The sequence below is a fragment of the Pongo pygmaeus genome, chromosome 1 (genome assembly GCF_028885625.2).
Source record: "Pongo pygmaeus isolate AG05252 chromosome 1, NHGRI_mPonPyg2-v2.0_pri, whole genome shotgun sequence".
In the NCBI taxonomy this organism is placed as follows: Eukaryota; Metazoa; Chordata; class Mammalia; order Primates; family Hominidae; genus Pongo; species Pongo pygmaeus.
The window spans coordinates 145749142-145772788 of NC_072373.2; the positions used below are offsets into that span (position 1 = coordinate 145749142).

Genomic DNA, 23647 nt, shown 5'->3' on the forward strand with positions numbered 1-23647 from the left:
CAAGGGCCAACTCTGCTTAGCCCAGTCAGGGTCCTGCTAAGGAGCGCTGACCTGTCCCGCACATGTCTTGCATGATCTCCGGTCTGGGATGGCTGTGCTGCACTGGAAGGCTGTCTTATTAGCCATGTGAACACTTTGTGCTGCCTTACCGACTCTACACTCAATTCTGCCCTTTTTGTTCTTTGGCCAGCTGTGCCTGTGATCTCCAGGCTGTGGTGATCATTGGGCATAAATTCCTTGCCCCACTTTCCCAGGAAAAGGACTTCCTAACTGGGGTCTGAGCTGAAGTGGCTCTTCCTGTATTGAAATCCTTTGTGTGTTTTCATTAACTATGCTGTGTCATCACACAAGCAGTGGAGGTGGTGGTGGCACCATCCATTCATTCATGACACATTTATTAAGCACCTACTTATGTTCCCGGCATTGTGCTGAGTGCTGAGGTTGCCATGGTGACCAAGATCAAACTTCTTCCTGCTTTCATAGTTTACTGTTTTTGAATGAATCAGACACATAAAGAGGCAGTTGCAATAGAATTTGATAAATATTCTGATAAGGCAATAACAAATATTTTGAGAGCTTCTGAAAGGGCCAACTATTCCAGACTTGAAGGGCTGGGGCGGACCCTGGGAGAAGTGGCATCTGAGACCTGAAGGCTATCTAGAAGAAGCTAGGCAGGCAAAGAGGTTGGTAGTTGGGTAGTAAGGAGGAGAAAGTATTCAAGAAAGAAGGAATAGCAAATCCAAAGGCCAACAGACAGAAAAAGCATGTAACACCTGGGCAGCCATGATTAGATCAGCATAGCTAAAGCAGAGTTTGCAATGATGTGTGGCCAGATATTATGCTGGTGAGCTGAATAGGAATGGGGATAAGAAGGGTGGCTATCATTTAATCTTTCTATGTACCATGTAGGTACCACTTGCCTTCATAGGCTAAACTACTGTTGCTTGAATATATAGGGGCAGGGATGAGGCTAAGGAGTAACATTTGTCGAGTCCTGGTACATGTTGGGGATGATGGACAATCTCAGAGACCTTTCATTCCAGACTCCAGCCCATACCACTCAAGGGCCCCGACCCAGCCAAATGCCTTCCTCCTTCAGGTAGAGTCCCTTTTGGCTCAAGATACACCAGAGTCTTCCACCTGTTACTGCCCCCAGTGCTGTCCACTCTGAAAACTGGCACCCTTAATCAAGGTCCCCTCTGATAACCTCTGCTGCTGCTGCTTCCACAGCCAGGCCTGGCCTCTACTGCTGGGATTAACCTCAGTGTATCACTAGCTACTGGGAACTAAGCCAGGCCTTTGACATTCACCAGCAGCCCTACAAGGTAGAGGTGCTTCTTTCCATTTGCACAAATGGGGAAACTGAGGCTCAGAAACATTAAATTACTTGTTGCAAGCCACAAAGCTTTAAGTGGCAGGGTTGAATTTGGACTTCGTTTAACCCCAAAGCCACTACCACACAACAGTTTCTCTTTCCCCGACAGTCTTGTAGTTCTTACTGAGATCCCTTTAGTCTGCTCCTTTGGTTTTCTTATGGACCCTTTTCTTCAGCATGAGTCCCCAAATGTCAGGCCAGAGGCTTTTCAGAGGCCTCTGCAAGAGTTTTCCTTAACCGCTCACAAGAAAGAACTGAATTCAGACATCTCAACCCCCGAGGGCATGTTCGATGACCAACAATAGCCTGCCCTGCCCAGCTCTATCTCCAAGATTGGAGGCAGCCTCCCACCCCCCACTTTAAGAACAGCAGTACTTTCTGACTTTGGCTAGTATTTTTAAATTCCCCTCAGAGGGTCTGGTGATTTTTTATTCAAATAGATATTTAGGCAGCCCTTGGTACACCTGAACATCCTAAGTGTGATTTGCAGGTGAGGTTCCTTCTTTGTCTCTCTATCCAGACTCTCACTGCATGCTGTTTTTCATTTACTTTTATTTTTGTCACCTTCTTTCATTATCATTTTAATGTTCAATTTCTGTGCTAAATAAAATAAGGTTTTTCTGTTCTGCTCCCTCCTGCCTCTTTCCTCAAACACCAGTAAAGCCCAGGGACAAATCTTGTGGATTCTACCAGTGGAGATGAATGTGTTCACTAGCCAAGGCTCCAGCTTCAGACGAGGGTAGTAATGAATCAATCACCAGGCATTTACTAAGTGTCTCTTCACTAAAAGCATAGCTCTGCCTGCAGCCAGACAGCCTTGGCTCTGCACTCCTGAAGGTAATCTGGACCCTGTCACTAATTACTCTTCTTCCGGGCAGCAAGTAGAAAAGGCAATTTTCAAATTGTTTCTATTGATCACAGGGCATTTTCTCCAGAATATCACTCTCTATAAAAAGGACATGGAATTATTTCCAGCTAACATAGTCAAGATATTTTATAGAAGAAAAGCAGTTCACCTACTGGCCATTCTACAATTTAGAGTCAATAGACTTGAGTGCAAATCCTGGCTCTGTCCTTTACTAGCTGTATGAACTAGGGCAAATCACTTAATATCTTTGAAACTCACCTTCTCCCTCCATAAATGGGAATATTAATTCCCATTTTACACTGGAATTATAAAGATTTTATGGTGCTATTACAAGGATTAGGTTAGTGGGGATTAAATAAAACAGCATAGTTTTGACCCAGGAGGTCCTATTAATGTATTTATTATTATTATCAAAAAAGCCCTGTACCTGTCAGTCTTCAGAACAATCTGATATATTTTCATTTGCTGCTTGGGATTCTCTTTTTCCTATACAAGTTCTCATTGTTCTTCAAAAGTAGAATGTAATATTGCTTCCATATATACTCTGAATCTCATCTTTTACAATTGTATGACAAAATGAAGGTTTAAATAAATTTCACCTAACTTTTGGCTTTCATTTGGCCTTCTTCAATAAGATGCCTGTGTTTTCATTGCAGAATGATGAGGTGGAGTTTGTCCGAACTGGCTATGGGAAGGATATGGTAAAAGTTCTCCATATTCAGTGAGATGGAAAATATCACAGCATTAAAGAGGTGGCAACTTCAGTGCAACTTACTCTGAGTTCCAAAAAAGATTACCTGCATGGAGATAATTCAGACATCATCCCTACAGACACCATCAAGAACACAGTTCATGTCTTGGCAAAGTTTAAAGGAGTATGTGTCATTCTTCTTAGATGCCGCCTATCTTGATGCAGAATTTGCTATAAAACAGCATGAAGTGTTACTTGCTTATTTCAAGTTCCCTTTGCATTTTAACCTATTTTTACATTTAAGCCATTTTTTAAAAAAATGTTCTTTTCTAGCCTAAAGGTCTCAGGATTGAAGAAAACTTTGCTGAAAAACAAACAAACACACAAACCTCACATCTTTGTTTCCTTGGCTCTCATCTCACTGCAATCTTTTAGGCAGAGAATCTTATTGGACAAAATACATGTTATCTCTAATTAGAATCAAAGGAAAATCAAGGTCCTGAAAGAATTTCAGAATAGAATTTTACACATTTTTTCATGCATTTCTTTGAGTCATACCATTTAGGTTTTATTTTTTTAGAATGGTGTGCATTTATAGAAGAAAATATCATTTCACTTCTTGATATTAATACAGAAAAATATCTTGAGTATGAGATACATTTATTTTTATTGTTGAAATCTATTTTCCAAATTTTAATGCCATTCTAACTTTCCCAACTCTATTACCACTTACTGTTCATATACAGTGGTTATTAGGACTTTTCAAGAGAGACTTAGATCTGTTAGAACTGATATTTTAGCATTTTCAGCTCTGGTTTCTCTTTTCTTTTCTTTTCTTTTTTTTTTTTTGAGACAGAGTCTCACTCTGTCAATAGGCTGCAGTGCAGTGATGTGATCTCGGCTCACTGCAACCTCCGCCTCCCAGGTTCAAGTGATTCTCCTGCCTCAGCCTCCCAAGTAACTGGGACTACAGGCACCTGCCAGCACGCCCAGTTAATTTTTTTTTGTATTTTTAGTAGAGACGGGGTTTCACCATGTTGGCCAGGATGGTCTCGATCTCCTGACCTTGTGATCCGCCTGCCTTGGCCTCCCAAAGTGCTGGGATTACAGGCATGAGCCACCGTGCCCGACCCCACCTCTGGTTTCTTTAAGTGTGAGTGAAACTGTGCTGGGTCACCCAGATTTCTGGGCAATTCAAGCTGATTTCTTTTTTTACTTGCCATGAAGTCTAAAAAGGTAAGAAATGTAGACTGGAAAGCTTCTTTTCTCATGTTTTTTCATGAAATCCATACCCATAATTCATTAAATGAACAAACATTGCGATATAATTTCTGCAACTCCTATTTTTACCCTGAACCTTTCTCTTGCTAATCAGAATGACCCAGCAAACATAGATGGGGCTATGGAAAAAGGAACTGCATTCTTTAAAAAAATCGTTTGAAAGTAGACCTGTGCTGTGATATGGACAAAGGCCAGGTACAACAGATTCTTGTATTTCCTGTACTGTGTAGGAGTTTGCAGAAAAGTGAAGAATGGACCTGAATGTTAAAAACTACTTAAAGTCATTCATTATGGATAGAGTGATCGTATAGCTTCTTATCCAAACCAGGACACTTTTGAGCTCAAAATAGGATGCTATTCATAATTATTCTGGGCCAACAGGTATAAAACAGAACTATACTGGGGAAGCCTGTACAAATACTTCACTTTAATTATAGGCAAAGCCATTAATAATTTGCAGACTGTGCTAAGACCATAAAATATTACCTAGGGATTAATATGGAAGCTGCATTATGGGGGTGGAGAGCTGGGATCAATAGAAGGCCTGTATGCAAGATAAGGAGTGAGGTGGCCCTTCATTAACATTTTTCCTTGGGAAAATGGGAAGCCTCATAGAGTTCAGAGTGTTATGGTGTGCTGTGGTTGGTACAAGTGATGACTGAACTGACTGTGAGAAGAATCTGAATGTTAAGTTATTTTTTGCTCGTCCGCTGACACATCCTCTCCTGCAAAATGGGGTTTCTTTTAAAAACAAGAGTCTCACCTGGTGATGGTGATTATTAACTTCATTTGGGAGCTCTAGCAAAAAAGTGAGATAAACACCTTTTTCTCTTGAGATAGACTCTATTCTCTGCTTGTCTAGTTCTAAAAAGCAATTCATCAGGAAAGAGAACATCATGAGTTATATCAAAAGACAAAATTACAACAAGTTTAGTTATAGAGTGAATTGGTTTTTATTTACCATTGGGGCAGCTTCTGTTCTATAAAAAAGAGTAAGAGCTTCCACTGGGCAAGAACAGAACATTGGGTTTTGTAAGGTGGGAACAAGAAACAGAACAATGGAAAAAAAACTGATTGGTTAACATCAGGTTTCAGATTACTTTTTTAGCAAGAGTTAAAGCAGAGGGGACTTCCTTATTGCACTGACTCAGATAGACTGGAATCTCCTGTTTTCAGGAAAAACTGGTCTGTTTTGGTATCTATCTGCTTCCTTAAAGCTTCAATTTGATTATGTGGAATTTAGCATAAGTGACTCCATTTTGGTCTGGTCTGTTGGGGTCTAATGCAGGATCTTAGTCCAAAGCAATGACCTCCCATAATTTCATTTAACAGTATTTATAAATTATTTTTAAATGGGACAATTATTTCTGCTTTGAAGTACTTTGTTTCTTTTTACAGATCAAAAGCATAGAAGCCTTTGGTGTGAATATTTGTGAGCATTTTCTTTCTTCTTTTAACCATGTAATCTGAGCTCAAGTCTACGTGGAAGAAATTCCTTGGAAGCATCTTGAAAAGGTTAACTCACTTATTTGTGCTCTCAGTTTAATTAAAGAAATTGGCTTTATGGCATGAACTGAAATTTTCCTGGAAATAATTTGTTTCCCTAATTTTCAGAATGGAGTTAAGCATGTCCATGCATTTATTCACACTCCCACTGGAACACACTTCTGTGAAGTTGAACAGCTGAGAAGTGCTAATAAACTATTTTTCATGCTTTGATTCTATAGTAGCAACTTCAGGGTGGCTTTGTTTTCTTTTTTCTTCCTTTCTTCTAAACAATGCTGTTTACTAACATGGAAGAAAACTGTAGAGACTTTTTAAGGCTTTTAAATCTGAGATAGAAATGAATGTTGTGACTTTGAATTACATTAAAGACTTATCTACTTTTTGTCTTAAAAATATAAAAATGAAATAATTCATTTTGCAACAACCCTGGGGATTGAGTCAGGTAAATCATTTTTATTACCAGATTTTGAGGTAAGGCAAAATAAAAAAAGGCCCCGGCTGAAAAGAATGCAAATCTCTGAATTTTCTGACCAATATTTTTTGTGCCATACCATGTCACAATTATAGTAACCTTCATAGGAAATATTTACTAAATAATAGTCAAGTTTTCCTGAAATTTTATTTGTGTAATAAAACCACTAATACTGTAATTCCTATAAAATGCATCTCATTTAAGATAGCAATGACAATTATATAATTCTATTTGCTAAGAAATTTCAATTAATTATGAAACGTAATTGTATCATAGGTGTTATTAGTACTGATAACTGAACTTAGCAAATATTAAAATTTCCACGGCTTGTATTCCACAGATTTGTTGAGCTTGTCAGAGCAGAGTTCAATAATTGGCTAAGAGTTAGGCTAGAGGACCTCTAAGAACCATGGAGACAAAGCTGGTAATAATGTCTTTATCCCAGTAAAAAAATAAACTTTAATGATTGTTATAAAATGAAAGGGTGGACTCTAAAATTTTTCTATTTTCTTTCCCTCCCCTCCTTTACTCTTCCCTTTTCTTCTTTGCTGTTGCCTTCCCTTCCCTTCCCTTCCCTTCCCTTCCCTTCCCTTCCCTTCCCTTCCCTTCCCTTCATCCTTAGTAGGAATTCGAAGTGGCATCTAATGAATATCAGATTTATTATAAGGTTAATAAAATATAAGGTCCCTTCTCATTCTGAGTTCTTTTGGATAATGCCCTCCTTAGAAAGTTCTAGTGTATTAGCTATTTTTAAATATTTTCCACTATCTGAATTAAAGTCTATGCATAACTAGGGACTTCTCAACGTTTGATAAACAGTTATAAAATTAATGTTATATAAAAGAGACTAAACAGTTGTTGTATTTGGTTGAAAAGATGATCTTTATCGCCCAGATGTGTAGTCATATGCTATATTAGCTTTCTGAGCTATTTGTTAAGTTAAATTGGAACTAACTTCTTTCTTTCCTTCCCTCCTTTCCTTAGCCCTTCCTTCCTTCCTTTCTGTCTCTCTGGTTGCTTCCTTCTTTCCCTCTCCTTTCTCTTCCTCCCTCCCTCCCTTCTTCCTTCTTTTCTTTCTTCCTTCCTTCTTGTCTTAGATATGCGGCTTTGGAGGAGAGAGAAAGAAAAGTTTCCTGACTCAATGTTATCCTACCCAAGCCTCATTAACTATCCTCATAAAACTAGAAACTCGAAATCAGCTCGCCCAACTGAAATATAATGCAAGCCATATATATAATTTTAATTTTTTTTCATAACCACATTAGAAAAGCAAAAAGAAATTAGGGAAATTAATTTTAATAATATATTTTATTTAAATAACATCAAAAATATTTCAGTATGTAATAAGTATAAAAATTACTAATGAAATATTTTACATTCTTTTTACAAAATTGTCTTTAAAATTCTGTATTTTATATGTGTGGCTTATCTCAAGTTATGCTAGCCATAATTCAAGTGCTTAATAGCCACATGTGGCTTAGTGGCTACTGTATAGATCAGCATAACTTGAAACTGCTTTTCAGTGACTTTTGGGATGCTTTTTTACATTTTTTACATTTTTCAATTATGTAAAATAATAACAGCAGCTAGGATTAGGCCTCAAGAGAGCTAATTAACAATGAGAGCATTTATGAAAAGTGCTTATGTCATTCATTCATATACTATTCATTCAACAACTAGATTTCGAGGACCTATTATGTATGCAGAGGGCTGTAGGTAAAGAGGGGAATAAAATGTTCCCTGACCCTAGTGAGACAGACTGACTGCAGTATGAAAGGCTAAAGACTATGATGAAGGGATAAAAGGCATGCTATGGGAACTGAGAAGTGAAGAAACTCTTTCCAGAGCTGTCTGTCTGGAAGGCTTGATAGGGGAGGAAAAAATATTCCAACTGACTTTTGAAAACTGATTCAGAATATGCTGCGCATTGAAGGAGGAAAGGGAATTACGGGTAAAAGAAACAGGATACATATGAGTACAATCCATGAGGAGTGGAAGAGGGGAAGTAAAATATTTTGAGCACTTGCCTCATGCTGAAGACTATGCCGGGGAAGTAATTTATTTAACTGTGGAAAGGGCAAGGGGTTTGAGGGACAGTAACAAGTTCAGTGGGTCCGATTTCTAGAATGTAAGAAGGGAGATGAAGATAAATAAGTTGGTGGTTTGGGCTGGAATCTGAAGGGCCTCATGTGTTATACAGAAGTTTAGTATAAGATGGAGGCAGTTTTGCACAGTGGTTAAGCAAGAGGCCTTGAGATCAGGATGAATCATATTCGAATTTGAGCTCCACTACTTAATAAGTTTGTGATTAAGAGCAAGGTTACTTATACTACATTGGTGGGTTTTCATTTGTAAAACAAGGATACCAGTGCCCACTTCAACAACTACCCAGAGAAACAAAGGAGATAAATGCTAATTTATCTTATTAAGGCATTTAGCATAGTACTTGGTACCCAGGAAGCTCTCCTTAAATAATAGCTATAGTTATTGTTTAGAATGACAACAGAGAACCAGAGAAAGTCTCTAATGGTCAGATTACTATGTGCATGTTTTTGTTCAGAAACTCTGAACAAGGTATGGTGACAGACTAGAGAAACAGGCAGTAGTGAAACATTTGGAGACTTCTTGCAAAGATGAAGTGATGGGGTCTAAACTAAAGCAGTAGAAGTAGAGCTGGAGAGACTGAGAAGTGGGAAGCATTATGTGAGACATTTTTGAAGTGTAATCAATAGGTCTTAGTGGTTGATTAGAGATGGAAGTTTGGAGAGAAAGAGGAGTTAAAATGGACCCTAATCTGGGAGGACTGGGCAACTGACTAAGGAGATTACACACAAGGGGAAGTTTTCAGGTGGGAAGCTGGTGAATGTGGGACTATGTGATGGAGATAGATTTGGGGCCCATCAGCAGATTGGTGGTAGGTAAAGCCATAGGGAAGAAGGACCATTCCAGAAAAACATACAAAGTGAGAAGAGTTTGGAAGAGGAGATGGCCTGGGAAAAATTCCCCACTGTAAGGGTTGGGTAGTTTAAAAACTGAGACAGAAGAATGTTTAGAGAGATAGAAGGAAGACGAGGGATGATAGTGTCATGGAAGCAGAAGAAAAAGACATTTCAAGAAATTAGGGATTTCTGAATTACTGGGGAACCAAGATGCATAACAAATAGGTCCATGTGCAGTGGCTCAGCACTAGAAGTTTACTTCTTTTGGCAGAAGTCCAGTTCAGTGTCTGTGTGTGGGGCTAGGGGGGTCAGGGGGATGCTGTGCTCCATGAAGTTCTTCAGGAACCCAGGTTGATGGCAACTTTATATTTTTAATCCTTACTTTTCGGTGTCACCTTGAAAGTAGACCCCCATACCAGACAACCAAAGAAAGAGCTTGGAGGAGCAAAAGGAGGGGCAAAGTCCTTGAAGCATAAACTCCCGGCCTAGAAACAGCATGGATCATTTCTTCTGGAGAGAGCTCGGTCACATAGTCACACCTCACTGCAATGGACACTGTGAAATGTCATCTAGCTGAGTGCCAGGAGGAAGAGCAAGTAGATTTAGCCTCTGCCGTAGGAGAGTTAAGAAGTTGGGGTTCTGAGAGGACTGATGAGAAACTACGTAGTCAGTAAACAGGCGTCATTGGCGACTTCCCAGAATACTTGTAGCAGAGCCATGGAGGTGGAAGTCAAGTGGCCAAGCATAGGGCTCTGCTGATTATGAAAGGAAAACGGACTTCTCTCTATACCCTGTTCTTTCCAGGAATGACCAAGAGTTGCTGTCAGCTTGAATTCTAATCACCTGGCTGCAGCTGAGTGGAAAAACTAGCCACCATAATCAGGTTAAAGCTTTTTCTTTCTGCAGAAAGCTGCAAAGCTTCAGGGTATTAAGATCATTGTGGCAGTGTTCCCAGAAGCTCCAGCTTGACTCATCTAGAGTCCAGCCCCCAACTGCCCCTCTGATTTCATGCAGGGCTGGCAGGGATTGGGGTAGCGGAAGAGACATCTGTTGCCCTAAGTGTATACAGGTATGTGTGTGCACATGTTTATGGGTGTGTGTATCTTTCAGTGTTGTGTATATGAAGGTGACATTTCTACTCTGTCCCTCTGGAGAGTAGGGATGTATGCTCTTTTGGTAGCAAAGTTTAATTCTTTATTTGCTTATTATCCAAGAGCTGAAACTGTAGGAATTGTAATGTGAGAGAAAGTTACAATGATTGTCATAAGAAATGCCCTTGTAAAGGCTTAACTAAAGAAAATAGTAATTACATTATACACATACCACTCATAAATTCACATGGTGAAGGCTGTTGTTACAAACACCTGAGTAGTGCCTTTGGTGGCGGACTGGCTAGAATGCTAAGACTTTTGCCCCCTCAAACACATGTGCTTATTCACACGTTCAGTCATGCCACTCCCAAAGGAACTCTTCCCAGGAGGAGGTGTGACTGAGTTTCTCCCGATGGACTGTATTCATTCCTACGTAGCAAATGAACAAACATTTCTAGAAATCCTGCTGAACCTCAAGCACCACTTTAAGCCCCGGGAATTGCTCTAAAACTCCCATTACACTGTTTCTTCCTAGTGGATCTTTTACAGCTACATCACTAGGCTGTATTTTAGTTGTTTCAAATCCTGCTGATTCCACAGGAGAATCTGGAAGAGAGAAAGAAATTTGTTCGCCCAAAGGAATGAGGGCTGTTATGTTTGTGACTTCTCAAGCCCTGAGAGGAGAACTAGGCCCTATGTGTATGAAGCAGGCTGTTGGTTTAGGTATCATATGGCGTTGAATCTTCGGAACTCTTTCTGTCATGTATCAGTGAGAAACTACAAGCTTAACGGAGCTTTAAGTCATTGGTATGATTGAGTCACTAATTTGAACTAAATTGACCCCCAAACTTCTGCACTGTTTGAATTATAACTCACAATTTCTTCAGCATCACGTTTCTCCCATTTGACACTAATTATGAAATTCAGCTAAAGCATAGCTAAATAGAGGAATGGAAGATGGAGAAGAGACCTCAAATACTAGATTGTGTCTTCTGGTAGTGAAAAATACTTCCTATATATCTATTGACATGAAGGGTAGTGAGGGTAGGGGGATGGTTGTAAGGAAGGTAACTGATGAAATCCGACCTGGAGGAGAACAGATTTAAGAGGTGACAAGATGGGCAGATGGAAGAAGTGAGATGGGAGAAGTGGGAGATCCAGGACAGAGATGGCTACTGCCAAGAAGTCTGTTTATGTCCTTTTGATATCAAGACTAAAGTGCTCTTCGGTTCCTCTGTCAGAAAAGTTCTTGGCAGATTTGTGGTCTTTTAAAATGTTCTTGGTCATCACCTGGTTCTACAAAAGCCCAGTTAATTTCCTACCATCTGGATGATGTCATCTCTTTCCATCCACAATTGCACAGAGGGAGCTTTCACTCTTCCTGCATGAGCTAAATGGACTCTCCAAGGCAAATATTTAATTGATCTTTACTTTTTCTGGCACTTTACAAGTTTGAGATTTTCTACTAGAATGATTTAATATGGTTTTAAAATATCTGCCTTTCAGCTATTTGTGTCCTTTTTGGAGGTGTTAAATGTGGAAGCAATTATCCTCTTATGACAAGATCTTTTTCTTGGCTCAATAAAGCTTTGTGCTTTGTGACACCTGATGCGTAGGTAAGGAATTGGGCTTATTTTCTATTAATTCGCAGTGAGTTTCTTTCCCTTAGATAGCTAAAGGGTAGGATGTATGATTCTCTGAGAGATAAGCCACAATCTGCTAAGTGTGTAGGAGGACACTAAAAGCTGGAAAAGATTATGTTCTAGCAAAGTGAAATGTGAAAAATCTTTCTTTTGCATTACTCCATAACCAAGGCAGAAAAACAAAACAAAACAAAGCTGATTAAGTGATTTCATGGGGCGTAACCTAGAAAAGGACAGTTTTTGAATTACTTCTTGTTAGTCTAAATGGGAATCTTTTTTAGAGTGTGTTAGGCATCATATTTTTAGTTGATGGGCCCATGATTTTGAAAGCCTCAGGTTCTTACCAATGTTCAGAAAGCTGGGGCACCGCCAACAGAGAAGATAAAATAAGCTCTCTGATTTCATCCAGCATGTCTAATGTGTGCCAGGGAAAAATTCTTTTAACATTCAGAGAGAATAGTTTTTGTTGTTGTTGTTGTTGTTTTTAATAGAATGATGAGAGCACCAGAGTAGATGGTTTGTGTTCTGCCAAAACTGTGGCAATAGTTAATTGTCTTGGGGAACATGAGACATTTTATTCTGTGTGAAACTGATGCCAAAACACATTTTAAAGATACAACTGCTGTCTCCGTTTTTAGATTCCAATGAGAAAGCAGATCATTTCAAAGTGGCCTAGTAGGACTGACACTCCCTTAAGGTCAATAAATCTTATCCCAGAGCTGGAGATGGATAGGACAGCACATTAGAAGTTGTTTTCAGAACCCAGTAAGACTTTGTGAAACATGGGAAATATTTATAAGTTGTCGAAGTCATTGGGAAAAAGTCAATTATGGCAAAATCATCATCATCACGTTTGTAGAGCACTTTCGTAGGTCAGCAATTCTACTAAGTCCTTTACGTGCATCCTCTTAGACATGTGGCAACTCTAGGAAATATGTATGATTATCGTCACCATTTTATAGATGACAAAATCAAGGTAGAGAGAGGTTAAATAATTCCCTCAGGAGCATGGAGCTCATAAAAATGGGGGTTGAGGATGGAAGGAGAGCACTGGGGTTTGAGTTCTAGGAATCTGAGTCTCAAAGCTGTAGATTCAACCACTATGCAACATTGCAACCAGGAATCCTTTTATGGTTAACACCTTTGGAGGAGCCAAAGTTTGACTGGCTTACATGGATGCCAGCAGTCAAGGCCAGATGAATAGGAAGAAAACAGTGTAGATAAAGTTCGTCTTTGGTTCTTTTTCACCTTCTTTTTATTCTCCTGCAAGGGTTTCTACTACTCATTTTAACCCCACACCTGATTGCAAACCCATGTTTCATTTCTATAGGATTTTGTTTTCTAGAAAGGCTTACCATGGGAAGTAGATTATCATAGTACCTTGCGAAGGCTTAAGAAGTCACTCCTTTAAGGGATATTTATTTGCATTTCAATAGGAAATGTTTAAGTAGTACAAAGGTTTTTAGATATATAGGAGCCAACTCTAAAAATGATTATTCAATCTCCATTTCTGACCAATGGAGATGGTATTTTTCAGGCAGGGGGCTCTATCTGAGGTCCTTAAAGCACGCTGTGGATAGGAGGTGGCAACCTTGTCTCCTGGAAAGGCCACGTATAGAACACAAATGGGGAAAGGGTCAAAGGAAGGAGGAACCATTGCATAGATGGGAAGTGATCCAAAAAGCAGGAAGAAAAGCATGGGATCTCATAATGTGGTGCTGAGTTTAAATTCTACCTCTGACAGTTTCTAGCCATGTGACTATGGGCAAATGATTAAAAGTCACCTACATTAAAATAACTGCTTTATAGAGTTTTGAGAACTAAGTAAGATAGACTGAAAACTGCAGCAACCAAAGGCATGTCTACAGAGAGGAGGTTCTTAGCCAAGGTTAACACCCTTCTTTTCACCCCCTGCCACACTATGTGTGAGTTGGAGGGGACCAGGAAGGGAAATGGTAAAGATTGATGGGGCTGAACTGTCTAGAAGAGAAAGATACTAAATTGTGCAATGCTTATTCCTTGACATGAATCAATCTTGCTAAACTCATTCATTCATTCATTCAACAGATACTTATTGATTGTTTCTGTAGTTCTGCTGGGTTTGAGGCTTCTACTCACTGCATGTAGCAATGCTGACTTTGTGAGATCATGACTTTATACATTTAGAATCTGATAAACCCAGCCAGCTGAAGGCGTTAAGGCATTGTTGGTATCTTTCTCTTGCTCCTTCTTCAGATATAGCTTCCAGTAAGTACTTCGGAAAGTTAAACAAGGATCATTTCCTGTTTCACCGCATTATCCTGGGACACTCTGCACAGAATATCTTCTTTAATCAGGACATATTTAATCAGCAGATCTACCACTAACCACTGGCTATTGTTCTCTCTGATAGGAGTATACTGAAGCATGGAAAAACAGAAATACAGACTTCATTTACCAACTTTTGAAACTCCACGGCTCCCGAGTTAACTGTAGCAATAGAAACCACATGGGTGATGTAAACCATTGGATTTTTAAGAGCTTCCTTGGATTTTAATTGAGGATCATGAGTTATATTCTTGTTCTTTAACTAAGACCATGTATGTGGTGATACCTGACATCTCTGGCCCTTGATTTTTAGACTAAACAGACCAAGAAGCATAGATATTGGTTGGAACTAACAAAGAGACTGAAAAGAGGTGATCTTAATAATCATGCCATGGCACTTTGCTATTAGGGTTTGCCAAGTGCTCCTGGAATGTCCCCAATCCTTGCCAGCCTGTGCAGACAAATAAAGTCACAGTGATGTTAATATTGTTCTTTTTTAGATGATGCCTGTCACCCTTCCACCTGCCCCATTACCTTATGAAAGCGCAGCAGAGACAGAAGGAGAGCCATATCATCCCCTCCATTATTTTCAACTCTCCCCTCTCTCCCCCAGGTACCCAAGAACCAAGTTCATCCCTTCTCCTTTGGCAGAAAAAACAAAAGCCTTTATAGATATCAACTTAGGCAGATCTATCCCCTGTGAGTCACCAACTCCATCTTCCCTGTCTTATTTAGGCTCAGCCAGGCCCACGCTGCTACCCATTTATGAAGTTGCCTGGTTTTGCTGAGCTGATAACCATAAGGGAACTGGGATGCTGGGATGCCGGGATGCCATCAGGGCTTAGTGGAGATTGGGATCATCAGCTACTGTAGATGATCAGCATGAGGACTACCCCCAGTAAAGAGGTCACAGTAGCAGGTAAAGAAATGGCTCTTGAGGACCTTATTAACACATTTCAGCATGATCACCTGTTGGAGGAGACGGAGCTCAAAATACATAAGATGAGTTGGCCAAGAAGACACTCCCGCTTGTAGTTGAGAGGAATGTATTCATTTCTGTGGCCTTCAACACGGAATGGAGGTTATTCTTAGACCTTCAGATTTTCTAGGGCAAGACAGGGCAGGGAGTCATGGAATCTGGATTGAAGCAAAGGAACACCATCCTCTTCACTTGGACTTCAGAGGAAATAGGATGACAGAAAACATGGGCGGTGATGTAGTTTTTGTACAGAATGTGCCATGTTTTAATGACCAGGATCCTCTGTGCTAGGTATCAGCAACAAGACACTGTTTGTTTATGACCTCAGCCACTCTTGACTTTCTACTTGAAACAGGACCCCCAGTCATTCATTCTGGAATCAAAGACCTCAAGGTCTTGAAAACAACATAGTCTCGATGTGACGGTTTCATCAAGGACCAGTTCACTACCCTCCCTGAGGTGAAGGACCGATGCTTTGCCACCCAAGTGTACTGCAAGTGGCGCTACCACCAGTGCAGGGATGTGGACTTCGAGGCTACCTGGTATGAACATGTGCATGTAGTGTCTGCCCTTGTCCCAGGGGCCCAGACTTCATAGAATCTTAGATGTAAAAGAGAAACTTAGAGGCCATTCAACTCAACCTCCCACTATTCAGAAATCCCTTCTGTTTATTCGATTTATTAAATTGGTGGTTCTCAAACATGCATGTGCATCAGAATCACACAGAATCAGAAAATGAAGCTTGCTGGGCCCACCCCCAGAGATTCTGATTCTGTAGGACTGAGGTGGGGCCCAAGAAAATGCAGTTCTTGCAAACTCCCAGGGGATGCAGATGCCACTGGACCAGGGACCACACTTGAAGAAACACTGCATCAAATGAAGAGAATATATGGCCTTACTACCTCATAGTGATGCAGAGAGGGCTAAACGAGGGTGACCAACTTGTTGTAGTTTGTCATGGACTTCCTGGTTTTAACACTGAAAGTCCCATGTCTCAGGAAACCTCTTGGTTCCGGGCAAACTGGGATAATTGGTCAATCTAGGCTAAACTCAAAATGATACGATGTTCACAAAAGCATTTTATAAGTTATGAATGCCTTAAAAATATTGTCAACTGAAATAACAGAGAGAGATTCTCCAAAGATAATGAATTTATTTAGGAACACACAGGGAATCTGCAAATTTGTGGGCTGCAGGAACCGTAGGCATATCCTAAGAGGTTGAGGCAAGGGGAAGCTTTTAAAAGCAAAAGGAAAAAGTGTATGTAATTTGTTTTCAGACAAAGAGAACACTGGTTATAGTGGCTATCGCAGGAGTTGACGCCAGCTCATTAGTGGAGACTGTGGCAGGCAAATGTTCTTGTACATCTGGCTAGCTGTCCTTGTGACTCACGTCGCGAGCCACTGTTTGAAAAGTCCTTTGCAAAATTCTTGTTACAGGCATATGTACATAAGAGCCCTTCAGAGAGTCTTTGCAATAGTTCTTACAGGCATCTGTGCATGAGGGCCCTCCCTCAGCTTCCTGGCTTTATTTATTTATTTATTTCATTAGCATCTGACACAAGTGACTCCATTTTGATTCTGACAACTCACAATATAAAGGTGTGATTATTATTATATCCTGACAGGGAGTAATTAGGCCTCTGAACTTTCAGAACTTGCTTTTTGATTAGGTATCTCATTCCTTTGCTAAAGCTCTTTTAGAAATTTCTACCCTACCATAAGCTAGAATCTGCATGCACAACCTTCCCCCACCACCCACTCCCACAGCGCTCCCTCCCAGTGGTGTAGTTTTTCTCTGCTTCTTTTATTATGTGATAGGTTTTTAAATGCATGATGAGAACGTTACCTCAGTTTTCTTTCCTTTTTATTTCAAGTGCTCTCCATGGGCAGCAGCCTGATGTATTTATGTTGAAAAGAGCTTGAAATTGAACATGCCAGAGGCAGGATAGTACTGTAGGCTGGGCCTTCTTCTAAAGAGAGGGACTTAGAGCATATCATGTAACTTTTAAGCTCAGGTTCTTCTTCTCTAATTGGGGATAATAATAGTAGCTACCTCAGCTATATTGAGAGAATTCAATGACATCATCACATAAAATGCTTAGCACAGAAAAATCTGCCTAACCTAAAAAACACAGAGTCTGGCACAGAGCAAACCCCCGAATGTAACAATTCAATGAGCGAGCCAAGCGGAGCAGCAAGATGGTGAGAATACTTGGGAGTCTTCTTCTTAAGTTCTTCAAACATGACGGGAAATTTACCCTAAAATGCCCACTGGGCCCTGGTGCCAAACTATGAAGACAGTCTAGTGATGCTCAATATGTTTGTTGAATGGTGTGTGTGTGTGTGTGTGTGTGTGTGTGTGTGTAGGGGAATGGGAAGTGAGGTGTTTTGTTTTTGGCATTGCAAGATACTAATATCTTCTAAAAACATCAATAACATTGTTTTCTGGGGGACAGACAGGTCACTGCTTCTTAGCTTCCTAACACATTACTAAAATTCCTTTCAGGATCCTCAGTGACCTTCTCTGTGTTTTATGGACACCATTTGGGACCTTGTCCTGGAGAAATCTGCTGGGCCTTATGACAAAGGCGAATACTTGCCCTCTGTGCAGAAGACCCTCTATGATATCCAGGTGCTCTCCCTGTGCCGAGTTCCTGAGGTAAGTTCTGTCAGTTGCCATTCTGAGGATTGGGAGAACGTGTGTCTTCTGTCAGCTCTGAGAAAGAGTTGAGAGTTAAAATAAGAAAGTGGAAGACACATGAAAAATGACATCTGTTGTTGTTCAAAAGCTTGTTATAGCAAGTGAGAAGAGAGCAAAAATGGAAAAATCTGTCTAACCTGAAAACACAGGCCCCTGTTGTAGTCCTTGAGTTTTGTTGAAAATTCTTTGAGTCCCTTCAACCTGCCACTGATTTAAGCCTCAAATTCAGGACACTTGAATGCCCTGAGGGAGAGGGGTAATTAGACAAAGGTTCTGTGTTTCAGGAGAACCAGACAATGAAAGATAGATGTAGAGAGATTTCATCCATCCATCCATCCATCCATCTGTCCATCTACCCACTTCCCCACCCATTCATTCATTCATTCATTGAATGGTGATTATGTCTCTGGCAGCACACGAAGGATACAAAGATAAATTAGATAGTCACTACCCTCAAAGAGCTCATCATTCAGTGAATGAACAAAATAAGCAAATGAACAATACAATAGAGAAAAGAGTATTATGAAAGTACAGAGCAAAGCACCTAACTCAGGTATAGGAGATGGGTTCAGCCAGGTTTTCTAGAGCGGAAGGGTGTTTGAGTCTAGAGGTTATCTGAGTTTACTCTCAAGGGTGAGGGAGCAGGGTAGGTATGGAGACAAGAGATAGCATGATACAGTCGTTTACTGTTGAGGGTCTACCACGTATGAATGAATATATATGAATGAATTATAGTCATTCCATGCGCCTGGAAATGAGGCAGGAACCACAGGAGCCAGTCAAGAGGGCCTTTTTAGGCTTATTTATAGAGTCTGTACTTTATTATGAAGGCTTCTAGGCACCACCAAGGGGTTTAAGCAGGATGTGTTGTGCCAGATTTGTACTCTAGAAAAATCACGCTGACAGAAATGTGATGAATGAAAAGCTTGATGGACCATAGGCAAGCAGACATGTTGGGATCTATTTCAGAATCTTGCAAAGAGAGTCTGGGTCATGGTGAGGCTGGAGAGGAGGAGTGCCACCCTTAGACCTGGACAAGAGGGACTCTGGCCATGGCTCAGCATTCTACAGGCCCCCTTCAGGCGTTCCTCTGGCTATGCCTCCCTCCACTAGGTGAAGAATCAGTGGGGCCACAGCAACACACTCTGCAGAGGCCCATGCATTCCCCAGAATTTCCTGTCCAAATAGCCCGGAGACTACTTCTGGAACCTGGGCAAATCCCTTCTTGAGATCTGTCTTCCAGAAGGCGAATCATGCTATTGGTGTTCACGCTTAGGCCTGAGAGTAGGCAAAGGGGCAGATGTTTGTAGGAGGTATGGATGGCACTTGACATGCAAGCTGGAGTGTCTACCCCGTGAGTCCAAGAGAGAAGGTGGGACGGGCCAGGGGCGAGGGGCTGGCTTTTCCCATGCTGCCATGCCCTGGCATGGTACTCCATGCCAGGCAATGAGGAGAAAAAAAGATTCTATTTTCACTTCCTTCCATCATTCTTACCTTTTGATTAACTAGTCAATTCAGTGGCATAAAATACACACATGAAAACATGAAAGAGTATTTATGTTTCTAATTGCAATCACAGTTAGAGACTTTTAAATTAATGCTTGGCCTCCCAGGTTGTTATGAAGGGTATATTTGTCAAGTTAGAAGAGTAGAACGTATCTCACTTAAAAAAATTTTAGCTTGATTAATATAACTAAAATGTTTATACATTTGGTATGTGGGTCTCCAATTATACTCTTACTGCAGGGCCTATAAATGTTAGGTACAGGCCTGGAAAGGAGGGAGTGGAATGAGGAGGAATTTAGAAGGTTGACTGACCAGTACCTGGAGGCTAGTTGGATGTTGAAGAGGTCTCCCAGATTTCTGACCCGAGGAGCCCTTTCTTTTCAGAGAAACAGATTTTGTACACTGAGGGGAGAAGAGTAGGCCCACCATCTAATCACAGAACTAGCAGGAGAGAACAGTGTCAGGCAGTGGAGGAACATCAGAGGGTGTCTCCAAGTCAGAGAGAGAACCTGAGTAATGGGTGCGAGATTAGGTAAGGTGAGGGTGGCTGGAGTGATGGAGATGGAGGCTCGCAGCTCCTAATGTGATACCTACCACTGTGGTTTCCAGATAGAAGATATGGAAATCAGCCTGCCAAACATTCACTACTTCAACATAGACATGTCCAAAATGGGTCTGATCAACAAGGAAGAGGTAAGAGAACTTTAAATATATTTAAAGCACATCTCTGCCCCACCCCCTTCTGCCCCTTTATAAGCCTGGGATGATAATGTCACTGAATAAAACTCTTAGCAACTGTTGCTTTGGGGAATATTTATAGTTGCCAGTGATTACAGCCCTCTTCAATTCTGGGCCTTTCAATGCCTGAGGTTGGAGTGCCCTCGAAGTGGATGAGTGATTACAGAAAGTTGGAAGTCCAAGAGAGAAAGACAGAGAAGGAACGGAGTGTGCCCAAGGAAACAGCTCTGAGATCTGCTTCTCTGAAAGTGCCATGCAAGGACACAGCTTCATTATTCTTCCATCATGAGGCAATGAGGAGAAAAAAAGATTCTATTTTCACTTTCTTCCATCATTCCTACCTTTTGATTAACTAGTCAATTCAGTGGCATAAAATACACACAGGAAAACATGAAAGAGTATTTATGTTTCTAATTGCAATCACAGAGGTAAGATGCGGAAATTAATTTTTGGAAAACAGCCCTTTGTCTTGGAGAAACATCTCTCTTGCTTTTTTTTTTTCAAGCCATGGCAGAATGTTAAACCACTCAGTGTGTCTGAGTAGACAGCCTGAAGTACTGACTGGTGGGCTGGTGTGGTCAGTTCTTGGGAGATCAGAACCATTCTTCCCTCTTGGACCACATTCAAAATAAGATTTCTCAATTTGCTCCAGCTTCCCACACATTTCTATTATCTAGAAAACATTATTTTGAGTAACTTCTTTTAGTATGTGTTGGGGAGTAAGATAGGGAAGGAGCCATCTATTAGCATGGCTCTGCTCCCATAGACTCATATCCTTTGGTGGATAAGGGCTAATGAAGGGGTTAAAGGTCCCACATTCTGCACCTGCTGGCCCAGAAGCCTCACAATCCTTCGGGCCAGGTACCTCCTTTCTGGTTTGCAAGTAATGTGGGTGGCCTCTAGCAGGCTTTGACCACCATCAGCTGCAGGTGGAGGCTGGGGAGTTGCATCTGGAAACAAAGGTCATGCTTAGGCACCCGGCAAAGGTGATCTAGAGTTCTGAGTTGCTGAGGAGAGCAACCTTGGTCCCACATGCTGTACATCCAGCCACAAGGAGAGTCAGCAGTATTTACTTTAGAGGAAGGAAAGGACATGGTTACCAGAATGTCATTAATTAGAATGTGAAGCCTTTTTAGAGCCTTCTAAAGGGCAGGAGAGCGACCTGAAAGTAATGCTGGCCAAGTCCACCAGAGGCAAAACAAATGGACCCTACATAGAAAAAAGGATCAGGTGTCATGGCTGGAGCAGTGCTTAGCTCAGGACCCCAAGCAGAGAGAGGAGGGCTCCTGAGGGCCCCCGACACCTCAGGTCTGCACTAATCCCAGCACGCTGGGGGGCTGCGCCCACAGGGTTCTTCCCTCTAGGAAGTCAGATTCGCAGCTCCCTCATGGAGCCCAGCTGGGGACTTGGAGTCAGGAAGGCCTAAGTTCCTTTGGGTCAGGGCTCTACATAAAGTCACCTGAGTGGCTGAACAAGCTGTCCTTGTGTCTGTACTTTGAGGATGGCTGGAGCCACTCTTGGACTCTCACCCAGCAGGTGTGTACAAAGTGAACATAACACATGAGAAACAGGAAGTTGGACACATTGACACCAGCAGAGAAGTGACAAATGACAGGGTGGGAAGGTGGAAGAACTCTAAAAGCACCGCTCTCTGGAGCCATTTAGAATTGAGTGAACAGCCCTGCAGACCTCAGACACTTCTGAGGGCATGGTGATCTTACAGCATTGGACAATGACTCATGGTCGAGGTGAGTCACCAAGGAAAGGTCAATTGTGTTCAATACACTGCATTTAAAAAACAGGGATATGGAATGCATTTTAGAAACATTTATATCTCAATGATTAACATTTTTCAAAAGCTTTTAAATTTTCTTTTTTTTTTAAAGTAAAATTATACATATATTTATATAGCCAGTCATGCCTGTTAGAATTTATGAAAGAAGAAAAGTGTAGGAATAGGAAATGAAAGAAAAGCTTTTAAATTTTCTAGAAAATTGACTCATCTCTCAACTCTTGCCAGAATAATAAGGCATTACCATGCTTGAAGTAACTTTAGTGGAGGACATACACATTTTCCTGTTTAGTAAGTTGTTGTTATTGTTTTTAATATTGAGTCATAGAAAGGAGGAGAGAGCTATTTTAATGTCCCTTAAATTACCATGTGGTTTTTCTACAGGTCTTGCTGCCATTAGACAATCCATATGGAGAAATTACTGGTACAGTCAAGAGGAAGTTGTCTTCAAGACTGTGACATTGTGGCCACCAATAGGAGTCCACTCTCAGCTGAGGAATTCCTTAAGTCATCTGTGATGTTGGAGATGATAGCATGTAGCCATGCAAAATTTCACACTAGTATATTGATTTGTAGTGTTCACTTTCCTCCAATATGAAACAATTTATTTCTTCTACACCTAGCTCAGCAAGGCATTCTGTGGATTACCTTATTAGTAATTATAACAGGCTTTATGGCTATAGTTTACTTTAAAAATGCTGAGCAGTATTAGAACAGTTATAAATCAATATTTCTTTTTGGTTGTCTTATGCCTTCCTATCTTAGAGAAGCTTTAGAATCCATTCATTAAGAAAATAATCATGAATTAATGAGTGTGTGACATCAATTAATTTGTGCACAGGTTTAAGAAACAAATATTATTTTCATCCTACTGATGCTTCTAAGTAATGCAGAAAATGAAATAAAATTATATTGAAAAATATCAACATTGTTACTTCATTTGACTGAATATTTGATTTTAAGAATGCTCTAGCATATGTATCATTGATTATTAATTTCCACTCTGATAGTACTTCTGTGATCTTTATATTTGATTTTAAACTTTTTCAATCCTTAGAGAATATTTAGTACATATGAGGGTACTGAAAAAGAGTATAAATTGTTTTTCTTTGAATAATGCATCCCTTATGTGCACAAAACGTCACGTTTAATAAATGTTAAGCCAATATACAGATGGGTGGATGTACATTTAGAAAGAAGACTAGAGAGTATATATGTGAAAATATCAGCAATGACAATTTCTGGATGATGAGATTATGAGTGATTTTTATTTTTCACCATGTACTTTTCTGAATCTTCCAAATATGAACAATTATTCCTTTTATAGCCAGAGAAACAAATATAGTTGATGATTTAAAGATGTGTACAGATTTGAGGGCTGATTATATCAATTGACTAACACTACCATTGTATACATGTAATAAAGCTTCACAAATTACAATTTTAGAAACCCATGATGAAAACCTGTCCACGTTAACATTCTGGGTAACCTTTTCCATTTTAAAAAATAAAATCAAATCTCCATTTTTAAGAATTGCTTACATATGAGCCCTTAGTATTATTTGTTAATATGGCTTCATTCACCTTTATGATACTACTACTTAAGGTTGCATGGTATAGTGGTTAATTGCACAAACTCTTTTAAATCCTGGCTCCACCTCTCAGTAAATATAAGACAAGTTTCTTCATCTGTAAAATGGAGGTGAAAAGATAACATACCTTATAGGTCTTTTGAGGATTAAATGGGTTAATGCTT

At 40.3% G+C, this 23647-nt stretch overlaps 1 protein-coding gene and 1 pseudogene across 1 annotated transcript in view; one reads left to right on the plus strand and one right to left on the minus strand.

Annotated features, from left to right (window-relative positions):
* DNASE2B (deoxyribonuclease 2 beta) overlaps positions 1–3073 on the minus strand; it is a 30328-nt gene extending 27255 nt beyond the window's left edge. Inside the window, exon 1 of the mRNA XM_054478582.2 lies at positions 3041–3073. The gene's annotated coding sequence lies outside the window, so the exon portion shown is untranslated. The remainder of the gene's footprint in view (positions 1–3040) is intronic.
* LOC129043719 (uricase-like) lies at positions 965–22441 on the plus strand (annotated as a pseudogene).
* Positions 22442–23647: the final 1206 nt, after the last annotated feature.